Genomic DNA, 21,498 nt, shown 5'->3' on the forward strand with positions numbered 1-21,498 from the left:
TGATGGCCACTTGTTTTTCTTTACTTAGCTGCTTTTTTCTTGCCATAATACAAATTCTAACAGTCTATTCAGTAGGACTATCAGCTGTATATCCACCTGACTTCTCCTCAACGCAACTGATGGTCCCAACCCCATTTATAAGGCAAGAAATCCCACTTATTAAACCTGACAGGGCACACCTGTGAAGTGAAAACCATTTCAGGGGACTACCTCTTGAAGCTCATCAAGAGAATGCCAAGAGTGTGCAAAGCAGTAATCAAAGCAAAAGGTGGCTACTTTGAAGAACCTAGAATATTACATATTTTCAGTTGTTTCACACTTGTTTGTTATATATATAATTCCACATGTGTTAATTCATAGTTTTGATGCCTTCAGTGTGAATCTACAATTTTCATAGTCATGAAAATAAAGAAAACAACATTGCTTACCGGTAATCGTTTTTCTCGATACCCATGACGGCACCCTGTGCGACTTTTTTTTTTTATATATCTATATTACTTCATATAGACCTGGCAAAAAGCCATAAATATATATATCTACTTGGGGAGGGAAATATCGGGTGCCGTCATGGGTATCGAGAAAAACGATTACCGGTAAGCAATGTTGTTTTCCCCTCACCCATGACGGCACCCTGTGCGAGATAAACTATAAGTAGAACCTAGGGGGGGGGGCCACAGCCTGAAGGACTTTTTCCCCAAAAAAGGCATCAGAATGGAGCTGTAATCTGTAATGTTTAAGAAAGGTATGCGGGGAGCTCCAGGTAGCCGCCCTGCAAATCTGGGCTAAAGATACATCAGCCTTCTCAGCCCACGAAGTAGACACCGCCCTAGTAGAATGGGCACCAAAACCTGAAGGAGGATGGAGACCCAGGGAAATATAAGCTCTAGCTGTGGTCTTCTTCACCCATCTAGCAATAACCCCGCGGGATGCTTTTTTCCCCTTATTTCCTCCTAAAAACTGGACCAGGAGGTTCTCATCCTTTCTCCAAGGAGCCGTAACATCTAAGTAGACTAACAAGCATCTCTTGACATCCAGGAAATGAAACTTTTCCTCCAAGCTATTGGAGGGGTTAGGGAAAAATGAAGGCAACACAATGTCTTGGCTCCTATGAAAATCAGAGACAACCTTGGGAAGAAAAGAAGGCAGGGGCCTGATAACTATCTGGTCATCCTGGATGATCGTATAGGGCGGATATGCCAAGAAGGCCTGGATCTCCGAGATCCTCCTAGCAGAGGTAATAGCCAGGAGGAAAGCCATTTTAATGGATAAGATGTCAATTGGGACCTCTAGTAAGGGCTCAAAGGGTCTATCGGTTAGGGCCATCAAGACCCTATTCAGGTCCCAAGGAGGGGAAAGAGGTCTTACGGAAGGACAGATTCTGGCAGCGGCAGAAAGGAAACGCTTGACCCACGGGTGGATTGCTAATTGGAAGTCAAAAAAGTAGCTTAAGGCCGACACCTGGACTTTTAAGGTTGAGGCCTTGAGCCCTTTGTCTAACCCTGCTTGTAAAAAGTCTAAAATCTTAGGCATTTCTGGAGGACTAAATGGATCAGGGCTAAAACCTAAAAAGGAAGAAAAGACATTCCACACCCTATTATACTTCCTAGCTGTTGAAGTTTTTTGCTACCTAGAAGGGTGGAAACAACTTTGCTAGAAAGCCCTCTCTTCAACCAGATGTCCCTGTCAATATCCATACTGCCAATTGAAAAATCCCCGGATTGGGATGCCATACGGGCCCCTGGGAGAGTATATTCTCCCTTGGAGGGATCACCCAGGGAGGGCTTCTGGCTAGACTTAAGAGGGTGGGGTACCAGACTCTCTTGGGCCACTTTGGGGCTATCAAGATTATGGTGGCTCCCTCCCTCCGCACTTTTTTCAGAACCTGCGGAATTAGGGAAATAGGTGGGAAGGCATAGCCGAGTTCCTGGCTCCAATCCTGAGCCAGACTGTCTACTGCTGTAGGATTCTCTGTGTAATTTAGGGAGAAGAATCTCTTTGTCTTCCTGTTTTTCCGGGTGGCAAAGAGGTCTATAGTTGGGGTCCCAAACATTGTTACAATCTGGGAAAAAATCTCCTCGTTCAGACTCCACTCTGCCTGACTGAGCTCTACTCGGCTTAGAAAGTCGGCCACCGTGTTCTCTTTCCCTTTCAAATGTATTGCGGATAAGACCAGGTTCCTGTCTTTCGCTATTTTGAAAATTTCCTGGCAGAGGAAGATTAGGGATGGTACTTTTGTTCCGCCCTGATGATTTATATAGGCCACTGTCGTTGAATTGTCCGAGTAAAAGACCAACTTTCTGTTGGAGACATCTGGAACTGCCACCTTTAGTACTCTTTCTACTGCCTTGAGCTCCTTGTAATTTGACGTGCAGTCCCGGGTTTTTAAATCCCATCTTCCCTGCCAGTATTTTCCCTCTGAATGAGCTCCCCAACCCCACGGACTGGCGTCTGTCGTTATCAGCATGGGTTCCATGAAGGACCAAGGCATTCCTACCGAGAGGTTCTTCTCGGACGTCCACCACAGAAGGGAGTACCTTGCTCTGGAGGAGAGATGAAACTTTTCCTCTAGTGTTTGTGGAAGACCATTCCAAATCTTCAAGATATCCGACTGTAACGGTCTTGTGTGGATCTGTGCGAATGGTACGGCTGGAATTGTAGCCGTCAGGTGCCCCAGTACTGCCATCGCCTCTCTGATGGAACATTGGAAGGACCGGAAAAGGAACCAAACATGCTCTATTGTTGAAGACACCTTCTTCTGAGGGAGGAATGTCTTCTGAGCCGTGAAATCTAGCTGCATTCCTAAAAAGGTGCAAATTTGAGAAGGGGTTAGACAAGATTTCTCCTGATTCATCTTCCACCCCAGATCCTTCAACAGAGAGCACACCAGGACGAGCTCTGTTTGTAACTGCTCCCTTGTTTGGACTACGAACAAAAAATCGTCCAGATATGGTACTGAAAGAGTAATATTATCCTTCTCTCTATGCACCGTGATTTCATCCTTTGTCCCCGAAGACAGACGTCTGGAGAACATGTCAGTGACACAAGCAGTATGATGTCAGTAACAGTTCTATTTATTATTGGTTGTACAGGTCTTATATACATCCATGCATACATACGAGAATAACTGCAGCTCTCATTACAATAATAGCAGTCCCTTATAGAGACAGGCAACTCTCATTATAATAATGCTGACTAGAAACTTTTCCTTATACAGAGAGGAGGTAAATGTATATATAGTCACCCTTCAATATGATGTCACCCAACCTCCTGTCCCTCATACAGATCATATAGCTAATTCTTGTGAACCCTTCAATCCCCTCTTAAGTCATGAATATGACTTATCTTTTCTCATAGAGAGGTAAGTAGCATATGATTGCCCAGGGTCTGTGGGTTTTGGACACATTACACAAAACATCTGTATGAGGGAGGGAATACATTGGATGCAGCAACATATGACAATCAAGGAAGCAATTATAATTGCAATACTGATCAATAATGTTCTTAACCAACTCAAATCCGGCAGCCAGCTCAATAACCAGTCCCACCAAGAGGATGACTCAACATCTTTCCTAATATTATTAGCAATTTCATGTAACCCTTGAATATGGGACTGGATTGATCTGGAATGATCAGATAAATTAAAGTAACACATTCCTTTAAAATCTTGACATCCTATATTATGTTTCAGTAACAGATAATCTACAGTGAAATCTAGTTTCTAGCACTGCTCCTCTTACGCCTTGTATATCTAAAAGCATGTCTGATAAACCGATGCAATAGAATTTATAGTACGAGTATTATATATAGCCAGTCCAGGCACTCCTAATATAGAGGTTCCCAAACTTGTATATTCTGTACGGCTGAGAAGGGGTAAAGTAGAGTCACAGTCTTCTGATAAAGTCTTGGTAACTGATCTGTAAGCTCTCCTGATAGGGGGTTGACTGGGAAGGGCCAAAGTCAGCCTGGATAACGCACAGAGACCTCCAATAACATTAGCAGGAATGTAATTGTAGGTGTTGTTACCATAAGACAAAAACCATCCCTTAGGGAGCATTATATTATAAATAAAACTAGGAGTCACAATGGTCTTATTACAACTCATGGAATTATCCAGGGAGCTAGCAAGCCTACTATTCTTTTTACAAGTGTCGTCAATATACTCATATACACTATTCCTAGGTAATCCACTTTTTATGTCTCTATTATCACAATATAAAGTCATATCCTGGAAAAAGTAAAACAAGTTTCTGTTGCAGTCACGTTAATAGTAGTTATTCTAATATTATCCCTGCTATTTCCTAATTTCTGACACTCCCCACAGAGGTCATACAAGGGAATAAAAGATTGTGCATTGTTAGCCATTGCCCAGACTTCAAGAAGGGATTCATCGGGTGTAGGCACAGCTATAACACATGTTTGTATAAGATCCCGTGGGCTCTGTAAGTCTTTAAGGCACAATGAACTAACATTTAGGGCATTTGCCATCCTGACTATACTATTCTGTTCAGAATAAAAGGGGACGGGAGCCAAGGGATCTTGCTCCTGATCTCTTTTATATACTGACCGATTATTTGGTGCACCGCAGAAAAAACTCATCTCCTCTAGGTGATAAATACATGTAGTAATAAGCCAGACTGGCAAGAAAACACAAAGATGAATAATTATCAGAAGATTAACAAATCTCCCAGAATATTGTGGGGTCATCATCTTCAGCCTGTGGCAAGGCACTTTTCAGGGAAACTTCTTCTGAGTTCCCCTCTTTGTTCAGGGATTTCACACCTGCTTCACCCTCTTTATCTTTGTCTGTCACCGGAGAAGAAGCCTAAGGGACCCTTTTCACTCTGCTAGCGTGAATCCAGATTGGAGCCTCTTCTGTGAGAATCTCTGTTCTGGTGACTGCTACCACTCGGGTGGGTGGTCCAAACGGGAACTCAGTCTGTGTTCGTCCTTTTGCCAGGCGCTGGACTGTCAGCACGTCTCCTGGTTGGAAAGGATGCGTAGGTTCCTGTGGAGAGAAAGGAGAGGCACGAGCAATATCTTGTTCAATTTGATCTAAGATTTATACAAGTTTCCTCACATATTCTGCGTGTACTACTTCTAGATCCCCTTTTTCTGTCACAAGGGCCTTTGGACCCCAAGGGTTGGGGAAGGTCTTTCCATTTAGGACCTCAAGTGGTTAGTAACCAGTATTCTTATTAGGCTGTATCCTAATTTCTGCTACATATAATACACCATAAAACATAAGATTGTACCTTTGATCTAAGACTTAGTATTAAAAATTCTCTCTGAATGAGGTCAGTGGTTGCCTGTGCTCCCCTATGGCCAAGACTATGATACTGTGCAATTAAAATCGGGCGCTTGCAACTGGGATACATGGCTTCCCCTCTTTGCAGAGAAGACCCGTATTAGGGTCTTGTACTGCACCTACCAACTGCCATTCTATTTTGTCACTACTGGTAGCCAAATCATGGAGGCTGAGCAATAGAATGTCAGTAAGGGTAATGTCTGGAACTAGGGAGGGCATTTGAACTGTCGCTGCCGTTCTAATAGCAGCCTCTTTTGCTGACTGATCAGCTAGGGCATTCCCTTTAGCTATGTGTGTTTGGAGTCCAGTATGTGCCTTACAATGGATAATAGCAACTTTGCTCAGTAATTGGATGGCGGCCAGGAGATCATGTACTAGGGTGGAATGTGAAATTTGTCTCCCATCTGCAGCTATGAAGCCTCTCCTCTGCCAGATTACCCCATGATTGTGTACAACCCCAAAGACATACTTGGAATCGGTGTATACATTTACATCTTCCCCCTCAAAAAGAAAACAAGCTCTAGTGAGGGCAATCAGTTCAGAAGCTTGGGCCGAACGTGGCTGCTGAGTATGTGATATGAAGTTGAGGATTAGAGAGCAACAAAACTTCACATCCACTCAGTCATTGTGCCGACATATGTTGCGTATGTATGTTCCTCAATAGGACCTGAACATTGTGTGAGGTATGCAGAGTGGTGGGATGACCTAGGGTGATAGGCGCGGCCATCTCAGCGACCATAGCACAGGCTGCCAAACTAGAGAGACACGCAGGCATGCCCTAAACCTGTACGGGAACCACTTTTGAGAAAAAAAGCAACAGGGCGGTATTTACCTCCATGATCCTGCGCCAAGACTCCTGCCATGGTTTTTCAATTGTCCCTGGCAAATAAGTGAAACATCACGCCATAGTCGGGTAGGCCCAAACCAGGACTTGAAACCATTGCACATTTCAAATGACTAAAAGCTTGTAACATGTCATCAGACCATTTAATGAAGTCAGGCATATCAGTATCAGTGGCTTGTCTCAGAATATTATCATAGTAGGAATAATCAGCAATCCATTGGCGGCAGTAACCAATCATGCCAAGAAAGGTCAACATGTCTTTCTTGGTTTGTGAAAGGGGCAGACCCAGAACGGAGGTAATTCTGGCATGGCTGATTCTCCTCTCACCTTTACTGAGAACAAAGCCCAAATACTCAACACTTTCCATACACCATTGTAATTTCTTCCTAGAAACTTTGTGACCATTTTCACATAACCACAGTAGTAAACTAACACAGTCTGCTTGGCAGGCCTCCCGAGTAGAACAACATATGAGGAGACCATCCACATATTGTAGAAGGACAGAACCATGAAGGGCAGTCCAAGGGCGCAGTGTAGCTTGGAGGACAATGGAGTAGACTACTGGGGAGTGTACATAACCCTGAGGCATTCTACACCATGTAATGTAAAAGCAAAAAGTGGCCGTGCCTCCTTGTCAACTGGGACAGAAAAAAATGTATTCATCAAATCAATAACAGAGAAAAACTCTGTATGGGCAGAAATAGCTGATAGCAGAGATGGCACGTTTGGAACCACAGGGGCTATGGGTAAAATAACAATCTTATAAATAACATCTACTTCAATAGTTTCCTTTAACAAGGTGACCCCTACAGTAATAAAAGTGAACTGTTCCTCAAGGTCACTGTCCACATCATGATGTGTATGTTCACGTTTGGGAAAACATTTTTTGTGATCTAAGGCGCATGGAAGACATGACATCTCTAGTGTTAGAAATGTGTGAATTGTATTCTACATGTTCTCGTATCTCCAGGACAACAACTGGTCAATCCCAAACTGTCAGAAACTGCATTTTTAGCTCAGGAGCCATCCCCCCCTCCCTTTACTGCCGTCACTCGAAGCCTTGTGTATGTAATGGACATGAGGAGAAGGAGGGGGGCAGGGTGCTGTGGGCAGCGTCTGAACTATCACCCAACAGATGCTTTGAAGAAGAAGTGTGCACTGTGAAAGGACTTTAGAGTGTCAGCTCTTATCCTCCTATCTTCTTCCCTTTTGAGACAATTTAATAATACCTGAGCCTCAAAGTACTTTTTAATCTAAGTCAACTTTTAGAAGGGACAGATATATCTGTGGGATATTTCCTAAATAGGGAGGAGGGGGCTTCTGGAGTGAACTCCTTGTCAATTCTTGTTATAACTCATGTTTCTTTTTATATATATGCAGCGTACTCAAGTTAGGTTTAGAAATGTTCCTGGGTGTTGTAGTGCAATAGACACTAACCTGAGACGGCTGACTCTCTGCAAGGGCAGGTGATGATGAGAAATGTTCGTGACGCCAGTGCCAATTAAACGGTGGCACGCCGTTTGCTGATAGCAGGAATAACTGAGGAACCACGTGATGTTAAAACAGAATTCAAACTTTAGTAGTCATCATATAGGGACATTGACGGAAGCGCAGTTCCTTTGAAGACAGTTGATTTTCAATACAGTTGATGCAGGCAATATATATATATATATATATATAGCAAGGTCACTTTAGAGTGTTAAACACAGGACTTGCAGTACAGGCAGCTTGCACTCTATTCCTGACTGATCCCGGAACATAGAAACTCTTCTCCAAGGTCCAATGCCCTAGCTCTGGCGTATATCCTTGGTTTTATCTCTATCAAGTACCTCCTCTGTTGTCTTGAGTACCTCTTGCTTTTCTTGACTTGCATCTGTCTCTCTCTCAGTTTCCTCAGGCTCTAGAAACTTCTGAACTCCCTTCCTGGCTAGGCCCTAGCCTATTTATACTGAACTGGGGGGGCTCCCTCTGCTGGCTGGAATAAAGATTGCCTGCACCAGGCCTAACTGGCTTAAAGGGAAACACACATTACATTCTAGCAGTGTCGGGTAACCTACCCGTATGCTGCACACCCCCAGACTTTAACGTGAGTAAGGCCTCGTACTCACACACCTTCCTGAACCGGCATAACATGGTACATAACATATGCATTCCATTATAAATACAATAAATAATTATTTAACATTTGTAACTCAATGAACAAATGACACAAGGGAAAGAGGCGTCTTCTTGCTTCTTAGGCACTGCCGCTGACCTGGCACAGCGGACTTAGGGTGAACCAGGTTAGTCCATTGTCTTTGGTGACAGTATAATAACAGAACTACCCAGGAGTTTCTTGTGGGTGTATCACAGGCAAGGGCTCACGTGGGGGAGTCCATTCTTGCGCACAAATGTCCAGCAAGGCATTACCAGTAGCAACTGTTTGGGAGGAGACACCACCAGAATAGTCAAAGTCTCCTAAACGGACTGGCGGGCATCCCCTGGTCATCCGGGTAGACCTTCTCAATATAGGGGTCTCTTCTTCCCTTAGCAACGAGGTAGAAGAGAGAGAAACAACAGAAGGGTCTCCATCAGTGAGATCTTGGTCAGGAACAACAGGAACAACAATATCCACTACAGGGGGAACTGGATCCGGGGCATCTCGAACCGGCTCTTCTGGAGGTGAAGATACAGTAGGTGCTGGAGCGGGCACCAACAAGTTCAGCCACGGTGTCAGAAGCCAATGCATGGGATCAGCGTCATATCTTAGATTACTGACAGCCTGCATAGGATCCTCGGGCTGTATTGCTGACTCTGACACAGGATATTCAGATCCAGAACTCTCGGCACTGGGTTCTGGTGTCAGGCAGAGCTTTAACCGGTTTCGGTGTACAATTTGGGATCCCTTGCCTTCCCGGGTGATCTCATAAGTGTGAGTTCCAACATTTGGGATTGCAGTGACAACATAGGGACTTCGCTCCCATTTACTGTCCAGTTTACTGGTACGGCGGTTATTCTTTAACCATACCACGGCCCCTATTGTCAAGGGTTCTGCATGGGCTGCTTGATCATAGTCTCTCTGCTGTCGGTCCCTAGCATAGTCCATACGTTCCTGAACAATGGCTTTGGCTGTATTCAATCGCCTTTGATGTTCAGCAACCCAGTCGGTGTTAGGTAATGGGTTAATGCAATCAGGTACGTGTATGTCCAATGAATGATCAGCAGTCAATGTCCCTTGGCGCCCAAACATCAAGTAAAAAGGGGTATACCCGGTGGAACAATGTATGGTATGATTGTATGTGAACATGAGCTGTGGCAACAGATTAGGCCAATCTCCTCTGTTTTCAGGAGGCACGGCCCTCAGCATCTCTATCAAGGTCTGATTCATTTTTTCACATAATCCATTACCTTGAGGATGGTAGGCCGTTGTCCGGATCTTCTTACAGTTGTGTAAGCGGCACAGTTCATGGAACAGATGGGACTCAAAAGCAGGTCCTTGATCGGTGAGGATCTTTTCTGGACATCCGTAGGGCAGGAGGAAGTGCTTCCAGAACAGTTCGGCTGTAGTCTTGGCTGTCTGGTCTCTCACAGGCACCGCTACAACAAACTTAGTGAAATGGTCAATAATAGTCATGGCATAAGCATACCCTGAGCGACTAGGCTCCAGTTTCACATGGTCGATGGCGACAAGTTCAAGAGGACGAGTACTTACAATGGGTCTCAGTGGTGCCCTCTGATCATGGTGCTCACTTCGTTTTAAGGCACAGGCTACACACTCCCGACACCACTTCTCCATGTCTTCTCTCATGCCCACCCAGTAAAACCGCTGGCGGATAGTAGCCTCAGTCTTTTGGACCCCAAAGTGACCGGATTGATTGTGGTACATCTCCAACACCATACCTGCATCTCGTCGGGGTATGAGAATCTGGTGCACTCTCTCGTTGGACACTGGGTCTAGGCTTCTCCGTAGCAATAGGCCCTTTTGTATGAAGAGTTGATGGCGCTGTCTCCACAGTTTGATGAGCTCAGGATCTGCACTCTTACGCCGAATTCTCTCAGGGGCTCTGCCACTAGTAATGAAGTCCAACAACTCACCCAGCACTGTACTTTCAGACTGTAGTTTCACCCACCTTTCTTCTTTAGGATCAGGCCTACTGGAGGGTGAAGGAACTGCAGCTCTGTCATTGGTAGCTCGAGCCTGATCCTGTTGAGCAAATTTGTTATAGAAAGCCGGCATCTCTACATCTTCCCAAGCATCTCGCACATCATCAGGAGCTGTCTCTGTGGGAAGCCTGGATAAAGCATCAGCATTATCATTAGTACGTCCAGCACGATATTTTACAGAGAAATCATAGTTGGCGAGGCGAGAGGCCCATCTCTGCTCCAAGGCCCCTAATTTAGCTGTATTTAGATGTGCCAGAGGGTTATTGTCAGTGAATGCAATGAACGGGGTGGCGGCTAGATAATCTTTGAATTTTTCCGTCACTGCCCACACTAAGGCCAGGAACTCTAGTTTGAAGGAACTATAATTCTGGTCATTTTTCTCAGCTCCTTTCAGGGAGCGGCTTGCATATGCTATCACTCTCTCTTTTCCCTCTTGGATTTGGGCTAACACAGCTCCCAGGCCTCGCTTGCTAGCATCGGTATAAAGATGGAAAGGCTTGCTATAATCTGGATAACCTAACACAGGAGGCTCGGTCAGTTTCTTTTTTAGCAATTGGAACGCTATCTCTCTTTCCTCATTCCACTCAATGGGCACAGGAGTTCTAGGACTTTTCTTGGGTTGCCCCCTCAAGAGTTCCTGGATAGGATCAGCTATTTGAGCAAAATGGGGGATAAACCGTCTATAGTAGCCCGCAAAACCAAGGAAACCCCTCACTTCCTTGACGGTAGTAGGAACCGGCCAATTACGGACAGCCGCTAGCTTATCAGGGTCAGGTTGCACGCCCTCTCCGCTTACCACATGCCCCAGGTATCTTACTGCAGGTTTGAGCAGGTGACACTTGGATGGCTTTACCTTCAAGCCATATTTGATAAGGATTTCAAATACTTCTGCCAAATGTTTTAGATGGTCTTCATATGTTTTTGAGTACACAATGACATCATCTAGATACAGCAGCACTGTTTCGAAGTTTTTGTGACCCAAACACCGCTCCATTAGTCTCTGGAAAGTTCCTGGGGCATTACATAGCCCGAACGGCATACAATTGAATTCATACAGGCCCATGGGAGTGGTGAAAGCAGTCTTTTCCCTATCTGCAGGGGCCATGGGTACTTGCCAGTAGCCACTGGTCAAGTCCAAGGTGGAGAAATAGGCAGAGGAGCCCAGAGCAGTTAGTGACTCCTCAATGCGGGGCAGTGGGTATGCATCCTTGTGGGTTATTTGGTTAATTTTTCTATAATCCACACAGAAACGGATACCACCATCCTTTTTCTTTACAAGGACCAGGGGTGCAGCCCACGGACTACGGCTGTCCCGGATTACATTAGAGTCTTTCATCTCTTGGATCATTTCTTTTACAGTCTGATATGAAGTAGGCGGTAAGGGTCTGTATCTCTCCTTGATAGGAGGGTGAGAGCCAGTAGGTATGGTGTGTTGTATGGCACTAACCTCTCCATAGTCAGTAGCATGCTTACTGAAGGCCTGGTGGTGCTCCTTGACAAGCTGTAGAATCCCTTCTTGTTGATGTTGGGGGGTAGTCTCGTCCCCTACATGGAGCTCTTCCCACCAGGGCACTTGTGGCTGGATCACCGGCGAACATCCGCTGACTGCAGCTGGCGGCTTTTCTGTCACTGGAAGACGAATGATGTCTTGGAGGGACACCTGGGACAGCTGGGCAACACGGCAATGCTTAGTAAGCGCAACAGGATGATCACTCAGGTTAATCAGACGGACAGGTACTTTACCTTGGGAGACGTTCACCAGGCACTTGGCAGCTCTCACATAAGGGTAATCCTCCATCTGGATTGGTTCCACCAGGGCTGGATAATCTCGGCCTTGGACTCCCAGGACAGCACGACACCATAAAAGAGTTTGAGAATTAGGAGGCAAAGTCACAGGCTTAATATCACTAATCCTGGCAGTACAAATTTCTCCTTTTCCATTAGCAAACCTCTGCTGGGCACTTAACACAGTAATAGTCTTTTGAATCACCCTCTTGGATGCAGAGGAAGCAGTGGGCAAAGTCTGGTGTAATACGGCAAGTATTTCTGAATAACAGTTTTTGAAGACATTGGTGCCTAGAATGACAGGATGTCCTCCTCTGTCGCCGGCCTGTACTACTATCACCCCCTGTTGCGGTAAGGTTACTTCTCCCACCTGCAGGGTGGGTTCCCAGTATCCATGAATCTTTACTGGTTTGCCATTGCTGGCGATAATCTCCACCCAGGATTCAGGCGGCTGGGTCAATTGGTTGGTGTCCCAGAATCTTTCTGGCGGGCAGCTGAATAGTAGTGACCTGAGACCCAGTGTCTAATAGGGCTTCAAAGGAGACCCCGTTGATCTCTATGTTGATTTTAGGATGGGATCCTACATACCGTGGCATCCAATTTGGATCCTTTGGACCTAGTGTTCTACCTCCCGAGGGGTGGTCCTCAGCCTCAGGGGTTGCCCGTTTAACTGCCAGCACGTGGATTCTGTGTGTCCCAGCTTTTTGCAGTATGTACACACGGGCCTCTTGCGACCTCTATTACGCCTCCCAGGATCCCTGGGGTGAGTCTCTTGGTATGGAGGTGGGAACGGCCTAGGAGGTGACAGGAACTCTTCTTCTGACATTATGGGTTTTTCCCATTCCTCTATTTTTCTGCACACTCTCTCTAGACTTTTAGTGAGGTGATTTACTTGCTCTGTCAGCATGGCGATAGTATCGGTAGCTGAAGCTTGAACAGCTTGACCGGCCTGAGCTTGGTTAGTGATAAGCGGTTTTGGCCTGCAGGCTGGTGATTCAGGTAGGGTGCTCAACTCCGGAGATACTGCTGACCCCAGAATTTTTATAGCCAGTTCTTTAAAGTCCAGAAAGGTACTGTTAGGGTGCTGGGCGGACAGCATCTTCAATTGGGTCCTTATTTGCTCACTAGACACCCCGGTGATAAATTGTTCCCTTAGGGTCTGGTCCTGATTATCAGCCTCTTTGGGATCTATCTGGATTACAGCCCCTAAAGCCTCCTGAAGTGATAGGGCATAGTCACGGAGGGACTCACCGGGCTTCTGTTTCTTGCCAAAGAAGTGCATCTTTATCTCTGAGGCAGTCCTTGTTTCAAAAGTGGCCCTGAGGCGGGTGAATATCTGTTCTAGAGTACTCCGCTCAGTAGCAGGCCAGGATAATACCTCCCTGCGGGCAGCTCCCTCCAGTTGCGCTAGCAGGATTTCCATTTGCTGATCGGCATTTATGGGGTACAGTTTGAATAATGCCAGCAACTTTTCTTTAAAGTCTCTTAGGGTATGGGTCTCTCCTTTATAGCGGGGAAACCATGGGGCCCCGAAATAGTAAGGCATGGTAAAGGGCATCATGCTGGGGGCTATAGAATGATTAGGAGCCGCAAGCTCTCCCGGGGCCGGCTGCTCGGGAACTCCCGGTTCTGACATAATAGCTTATTGCGATGTGGCCGCTGGTGACTAAAGGGGCCGGAACAATCCCCTTCCCTCCGGTTACAAGTTCTTACCGGTATTGCCGGGCTTGCGCAGGCCAAGTCTCGAGAGATTCCGGACGTCCTGAGTACGCGATGACGTAGAAGAAACCGGGCCGCGGCGGTGCGATGATGACGAGGGGCGGGATTTTCTGTGTCTTTAAAGGGATCCGCCCACGAAGGTCCTCAGCAGCGCGGGAAACTTTACTCCAGGCGGCTGGTGGCCATCTTTTAGCAAGAAACGCTGTCTATTCACTGACAGCAAGCAGGATGATGAAAAGTCCACAAAACTACACTCCGATGTGGCGATTTCCTTCCTCTTGATAGCGCAACACTGCACAGCGCTTTTTTGAGGTTTTAGGGACACTTTTGGTATGTTTTTCAGTCCACAAAGTCCACTTTAATAAAACAGGCAATTTGTCACTTTGGTCACAGGGCAACTGTATAAGGCACAAAGTTCACGCTTCTTGCACTATAAAGCGTGCGTATCCTGTTCGTGACGCCAAAAGAGAGGTGCAGCGTACTCAAGTTAGGTTTAGAAATGTTCCTGGGTGTTGTAGTGCAATAGACACTAACCTGAGACGGCTGACTCTCTGCAAGGGCAGGTGATGATGAGAAATGTTCGTGACGCCAGTGCCAATTAAACGGTGGCACGCCGTTTGCTGATAGCAGGAATAACTGAGGAACCACGTGATGTTAAAACAGAATTCAAACTTTAGTAGTCATCATATAGGGACATTGACGGAAGCGCAGTTCCTTTGAAGACAGTTGATTTTCAATACAGTTGATGCAGGCAATATATATATATATATATAGCAAGGTGACTTTAGAGTGTTAAACACAGGACTTGCAGTACAGGCAGCTTGCACTCTATTCCTGACTGATCCTGGAACATAGAAACTCTTCTCCAAGGTCCAATGCCCTAGCTCTGGCGTATATCCTTGGTTTTATCTCTATCAAGTACCTCCTCTGTTGTCTTGAGTACCTCTTGCTTTTCTTGACTTGCATCTGTCTCTCTCTCAGTTTCCTCAGGCTCTAGAAACTTCTGAACTCCCTTCCTGGCTAGGCCCTAGCCTATTTATACTGAACTGGGGGGGCTCCCTCTGCTGGCTGGAATAAAGATTGCCTGCACCAGGCCTAACTGGCTTAAAGGGAAACACACATTACATTCTAGCAGTGTCGGGTAACCTACCCGTATGCTGCACACCCCCAGACTTTAACGTGAGTAAGGCCTCGTACTCACACACCTTCCTGAACCGGCATAACATGGTACATAACATATGCATTCCATTATAAATACAATAAATAATTATTTAACATTTGTAACTCAATGAACAAATGACACAAGGGAAAGGGGCGTCTTCTTGCTTCTTAGGCACGGCCGCTGACCTGGCACAGCGGACTTAGGGTGAAACAGGTTAGTCCATTGTCTTTGGTGACAGTATAATAACAGAACTACCCAGGAGTTTCTTGTGGGTGTATCACAGGCAAGGGCTCACGTGGGGGAGTCCATTCTTGCGCACAAATGTCCAGCAAGGCATTACCAGTAGCAACTGTTTGGGAGGAGACACCACCAGAATAGTCAAAGTCTCCTAAACGGACTGGCGGGCGTCCCCTGGTCATCCGGGTAGACCTTCTCAATATAGGGGTCTCTTCTTCCCTTAGCAACGAGGTAGAAGAGAGAGAAACAACAGAAGGGTCTCCATCAGTGAGATCTTGGTCAGGAACAACAGGAACAACAATATCCACTACAGGGGGAACTGGATCCGGGGCATCTCGAACCGGCTCTTCTGGAGGTGAAGATACAGTAGGTGCTGGAGCGGGCACCAACAAGTTCAGCCACGGTGTCAGAAGCCAATGCATGGGATCAGCGTCATATCTTACATTACATTCTAGCAGTGTCGGGTAACCTACCCGTATGCTGCATATATCTATATCCCTTCTGGTTCTCTGCCTTCTGCTTGTGAACCTTTTTATTTGGTCAATCATACCAGTATGGTGCATAAGTAAGGCAATTTCCCCTTCTTGACTGCATGTACTGCATGTCCCACTGGGGGTCTAGACCATAATATGGGCAAGCTTCAGTCTCACCCAAACATAACCTTTCTCACCATTTCCATATGGAAGGTGTAATTAGCCCCTTCCAGAGGGAACAAATTTATACTCTTTATTGCCTCTGTCCATCCTGGCATATTATCTACCCAGGGAGTAACTAAATAATAATCAGTCCCACAGACCGGGGCTACATAATCCCTACATGTTTCTCCTACATTCGGAGTGGAGAGACCTTTCCTTGCTTTGCACCCATGTCATATAACTTAATTGAGATGGAGGCAGAGCAAAATTTTCCCCAGAACTGGCCATACAGAACCGTGAAGGACTTATGTTTATGCACAACCTCCTGCTCAACTGTCTGTTGGTATAATCCCTTAAAATAGTTACTTGCGTTCACTAGTTGCTGGGTGAGAAGGTCATCCAGGACACACACAATAAAGCTAGTACATTTTTCACAGTATCAATTGCTGCTTACCTTCAGCATAAAAAGTACTTAATGCTTTATAACATCATAACATAACAGAAAGCATAAGAAAGCGACAGAAAAGAAGCAACAGACAGGGGGTGACAAGAGAAATCAAGGTGCAGACACTATATGAAGTCTTCCCAAAAGACTACCTCTGGTATATCCTTCCCGAAAAGATATAGCTATAAAATACTTCCCTAAAGTATCTGTGTGACCTGGCCAGGAGTCTATTTACAGTCTATCTTCCCTAAAGACAGACACCATTCTTTTTCATTCTATCTTCCCTAAAGATAGCTACCACATCTTTCAGAGTGTCTAAAGCGGATTCAAAATAGAAGCAACAGAAAATTGTACGGAAAGTATCGGAATGTCCCCAGTCGTTGGACAGGAATGTTCCGTTACTTACCAAATTCCTGTATTTTCTAATACACGGACGATCCCCCAACTGAAAGAGTAATATTATCCTTCTCTCTATGCACCGTGATTTCATCCTTTGTCCCCGAAGACAGACGTCTGGAGAACATGTCAGTGACACAAGCAGTATGATGTCAGTAACAGTTCTATTTATTATTGGTTGTACAGGTCTTATATACATCCATGCATACATACGAGAATAGCTGCAGCTCTCATTACAATAATAGCAGTCCCTTATAGAGACAGGCAACTCTCATTATAATAATGCTGACTAGAAACTTTTCCTTATACAGAGAGGAGGTAAATGTATATATAGTCACCCTTCAATATGATGTCACCCAACCTCCTGTCCCTCATACAGATCATATAGCTAATTCTTGTTAACCCTTCAGGTACTACTACTATCCCAGATGATCGAAGGAATGCCACGATCTCCGTCACGACCTTGGTGAAAATTCTCGGGGCTTGAGAGACCCCAAACGGAAGTGCCTTGTATTGCAGGTGTAGAAGTTGTTCCCTTACTTGAACAGCCGTCCTTAAATACTTTTGGGAGGAAGAGTGAATTGGGATGTGATAATAGGCATCCTCTAAGTCTATACTTGCCATCCAGCAACCCTGGTATAACAGGTCTAAAGTCGTCTTTATAGTCTCCATCCGGAATTTCTTGTATCTCAGGAATTAGTTTAGCCGTTTTAGGTTCAGAATCATCCGAAAGGAACCGTTGGGTTTCTTTATTAAAAAGAGTGGGGAGTAGAACCCCCTGCCCTCCTCCTTCCCTGGGACTTGGCAAACCACTCCTTTGTCCAACAATAACTGAACCTCTCTCTCCAGAACTGTGGATTTTAGAGGATCCTTTGGAGTTGGAGTGTGGGTGAAAAAGGCTTGGGGATAGGAGCGGAACTCCAACCTGAATCCCTCCGCTATCCCCCCCAAAACCCACTTGTTTTGGGTGACGTTCGCCCAAGCCGGGAGAAAGGCAGAGTCTTCCCCCAACCTGGAGTCTGGCGTCATTGCTTGTCTTTTGGTTTGTTATCCTGGGATTTAAACAGGAAGCTGCTAGTTTTTCTTGGAAATCTATCCCTTTCCTTCCTATCGTAGGGCTTACCCCTCTGTTTTCTAAAGCCCTGCTGGGGTTTACGAAAAAAGGGGGGCTTCTGAGGGACAGGAAACCCTTTTTTCTTGTTGGATGCCTTCTCCAAGATGTCATCCAGGGAGGACCCAAACAATCTATCACCCTCACACGGAAGGGCACAGAGTCTGGCTTTAGACCCCTGGTCATCCTTCCATGACCTAAGCCAAATGTCTCTTCTTGCCGCATTCGTCATAGCTGAGGATTTGGCAGCAAAGCGCATAACATCCGTAGAAGCATCCGTTAAAAAATCCGCCGCTTTAGCAAAGGTGGGAAGAGAAGCTAAAATTTCCTCCCTGGGCTTTTTTTCTTTAAGATGTGTCTCTAGCTGTTCAATCCACAATCTTAAGGACCGGGGACCCAAGTGGCTGCAACTGCGGGTCTAAGACAAGTAGCGGAAGTTTCCCATGCCCGTTTTAGGTATATGTCTGCTTTCTTATCTAATGGGTCCGACAGGCAACCCAGATCATCAAAGGGGAGGGCAGATCTCTTAGCTATCTTAGCGACTGGAGCATCTACCGTAGGGGCCCTATCCCAGCTGGAGGAAACTTTTTCTTCATAAGGATATTTTCTTTTCACCGAGGAGGGTAAGAAAAACTTTCTATCAGGATTTTTCCATTCTCTATTGATGATCGCTTGCATGTTATCATGAATAGGGAAGACCCTATGTTTTTTAGGGCCTAATGCCTGAAAGGCCTGGTCCGCAACTGATCTGGTCTGCTTAACGTCTTCTAACTGCATGGTTGCTCTGACCGCTTTTAATAACGGCTGCGTATCCTCAGGGGAAAAGAAGGATCTCCCTGAATAATCTTCATCCGAAGAGTCCGAATCACTAGACAATAGTTGTCCGGATTCTCCACCATCGTCGGAAGAGTCCAACTCAATACTGTCGTACTCTGTATCCCTCCCCGGTTTATCTGGGGACCTGGCACGGCTCTTACTGAATGCTTTAAAGGATGCCTTAGTAATAGACTTCATGGATTTAGTAAGGGTCTGGGATTGCTCTGCTACCAGTTTATCTATACACGCTGAGCGTAACGCCTTCTGATAAGATGCAGATAGGGACATTTTACATTCCGCACATTCCTTGTGTCTTGTCTTGGAAGACGATTTTTTAGGTGGCTTAGGGATCTAGAGACAATCATAAGAAACACCACATTAGAAATAAAAAGGAACGCTCTCACCCTTGAAGCTTTTTCCTTTTCCCCCATCCTCAGACCGGTACCAGACTTGCAGGTCTCAAGGGTTCCTGGGGTTCAGCGCGTCCTTCTGTAGGCTCCGACATGATCGCACCAGGATCGCTACACAGCACATCCAAATTGTGCCCCAGCTGGCTGCCTGATCCTGCCGCCGTATTTGTATTTTTACTTCCGGGTCCTGCACGAGTGAAGCCCCCCCCCCGACGTCATCTCCAGGAGACGGCCCCGCGCATGCGCATAAGCGCACGGACGCCATCTTAGAATCGGGGAGAGAGGAAAGCATGGGGAGCCGCCTGAACACGGCCACAGCGGCTCCCTGCAGGGCCGGAGAGAGGGCAGGCGCAGGCAGACTTATGGGGAGCGGCTTCCGGCACGGCCACAGAACTACCGCTCCCCAGGGATAGGACTTCCCACGGCACACAGCCACAGACCTTCCCCAGCTCCGGTGTCTTGGAGGTACGTCTTCAGCAGTGCTGCTTCTCAGGATCTCCCATCCGGAGGACAGGAAACCTGAACTGGTGTTGGGTGGAGGTGTGTCCTTTTTATCTTCTCAGGTTTCCTGTCCTGATGGGAGGTCCTGAGTCGCACAGGGTGCCGTCATGGGTGAGGGGAAAACTCTTTGAATGAGAAGGTGTGTCCAAACTTTTGGTCTGTACTGTACACTTATTGCATTTTTTTTTTTATCAAAGACATGTAGAAAAATTAATTTAGAGAAAAATTTATATAGAAATGTAGTTTTATTTGAAAAATTTTACAACTGAAAGTGAAAAATGTCATTTTTTTGCAAAAATTTTGGTCAATTTCGATTAATAACAAAAAAAGTAAAAATGTCAGCAGCAATGAAATACCACCAAATGAAAGCTCTATTAGTGAGAAGAAAAAGAGGTAAAATTCATTTGGGTGGTAAGTTGTATGACCGCGCAATAAACCGTGAAAGTAGTGTAGTGCAGAATTGTAAAAAGTGGTCTGGTCATTAAGGGGGTTTAAGCTAGGGGAGCTGAGGTGGTTAAAGTATAACTGTCGTATTTTTTATTTTTTTTGGAGTATTGGATTGTGGTGATTAATATCTCCTTGGTGGCCCTATTTCAACTTTTCACTGTGTATTCAATTACCCCTTAATTCCACATTTTTGTTCCCTGTACTGCCTACTTTTACCTGTGCTTAAAATAGGGTTGCTAGGCATGGTCCATCTCTCTGTTGAAGGACGGAGGACGCAGAAACAGGCTGTGTGCAAGGTACTGTAAGTAAATGATTAAAGCCAGGTCCTCCCCAGCAGCTGATAACAGTGCCTGGGCTGTGTGCACTTCTCCCTGTTCCTGCGCTTGCAGACGCTCCCTCACTCAGCAGAGCTGGAGAAGTAAAGTTGAATCAGCGCAGACCAATGAAGGAAGATCTGCCGTCTGCTCAGTGTATAAATGAAAGCAACATGTGGTAAGAGGACCCCTTTGTGCTGCAGGAGATTAACCCTTTAGGGGGGAGGGCTCTGGTTACTGACACTTTTGGGGGGGCTATTGTTACTGGCTAGTGAGGGCAGGCGGGATTAGCCTCAGGGTGAGGGCAGTGGCGGCCATCTTAACTGAATAGTGAAATTGCAGTTTTATGCAGACTGGTTGCTAAGGGCTGAATCTTATTAAATATGGGGTAAGTCAGTCTAATAGTAACTGATTCTGGAATATCATGTTATTAGTAACTACATATATGAAAATTTAAATTAGGGTCTAAGTGTGACAGTTATCCTTTAAAAGGCATTCAGTTTGGTTTCCGTCATAATAGAATTCTGTGGGAACCAAAACAGATCCATCTGGTTCCTGTTATGCAACAAGACGGACTTTGTTTTCGTCTTGCATAACGGGACCCAGACGGATCAGTTAGGCTTTCTCATAGACTTCTATTAGGACAGAGCAAAAAGGAATGCCTCTTAAAGGCTTCCGTTTTGCATTCCATCTGGCCATATTCCGTTATATTCTGTTTGAAACAAAATGGCATAACGCAAATGTGAATCCACTCTTAGGAATAGATTGTTTCTGAATACTCAAGCGTACTGAGAATAAAGGAAACTCTTGAAAGCTTGTCTTTTAAAGAGGACCTTTCACTAGAATAAAACATCTAAACTAACTATACAGACATGGAGAGCGGCGCCCAGGGATCACCCTGCACTTACTGTTATCCCCGGGCGCCGCTCCGTTCTCCCGTTATAGCCTCCGGTATCTTCATAGTTAGGCTCCACCCAGGGGAACCTGCCAGGGTCTCCTTCTCCCATCCTGTAGCGCTGGCCAATCGCAGTGCTCAGCTCATAGCCTGAGAGAAAAAAAAGCCTCTCAGGCTATGAGCTGAGCGCTGCGATTGGCCAGCGCTACAGCATGGGAGAATGAGACGCCGGCAGGTTCCCCTGGGTGGAGCCTAACTATGAAGATACCGGAGGCTATAACAGGAGAATGGAGCGGCGCCTGGGGATAAAAAGCTATCCCTGCATACCGCAAT

This window comes from Bufo bufo, chromosome 9 (assembly GCF_905171765.1).
Source record: "Bufo bufo chromosome 9, aBufBuf1.1, whole genome shotgun sequence".
Lineage (NCBI taxonomy): Eukaryota > Metazoa > Chordata > Amphibia > Anura > Bufonidae > Bufo > Bufo bufo.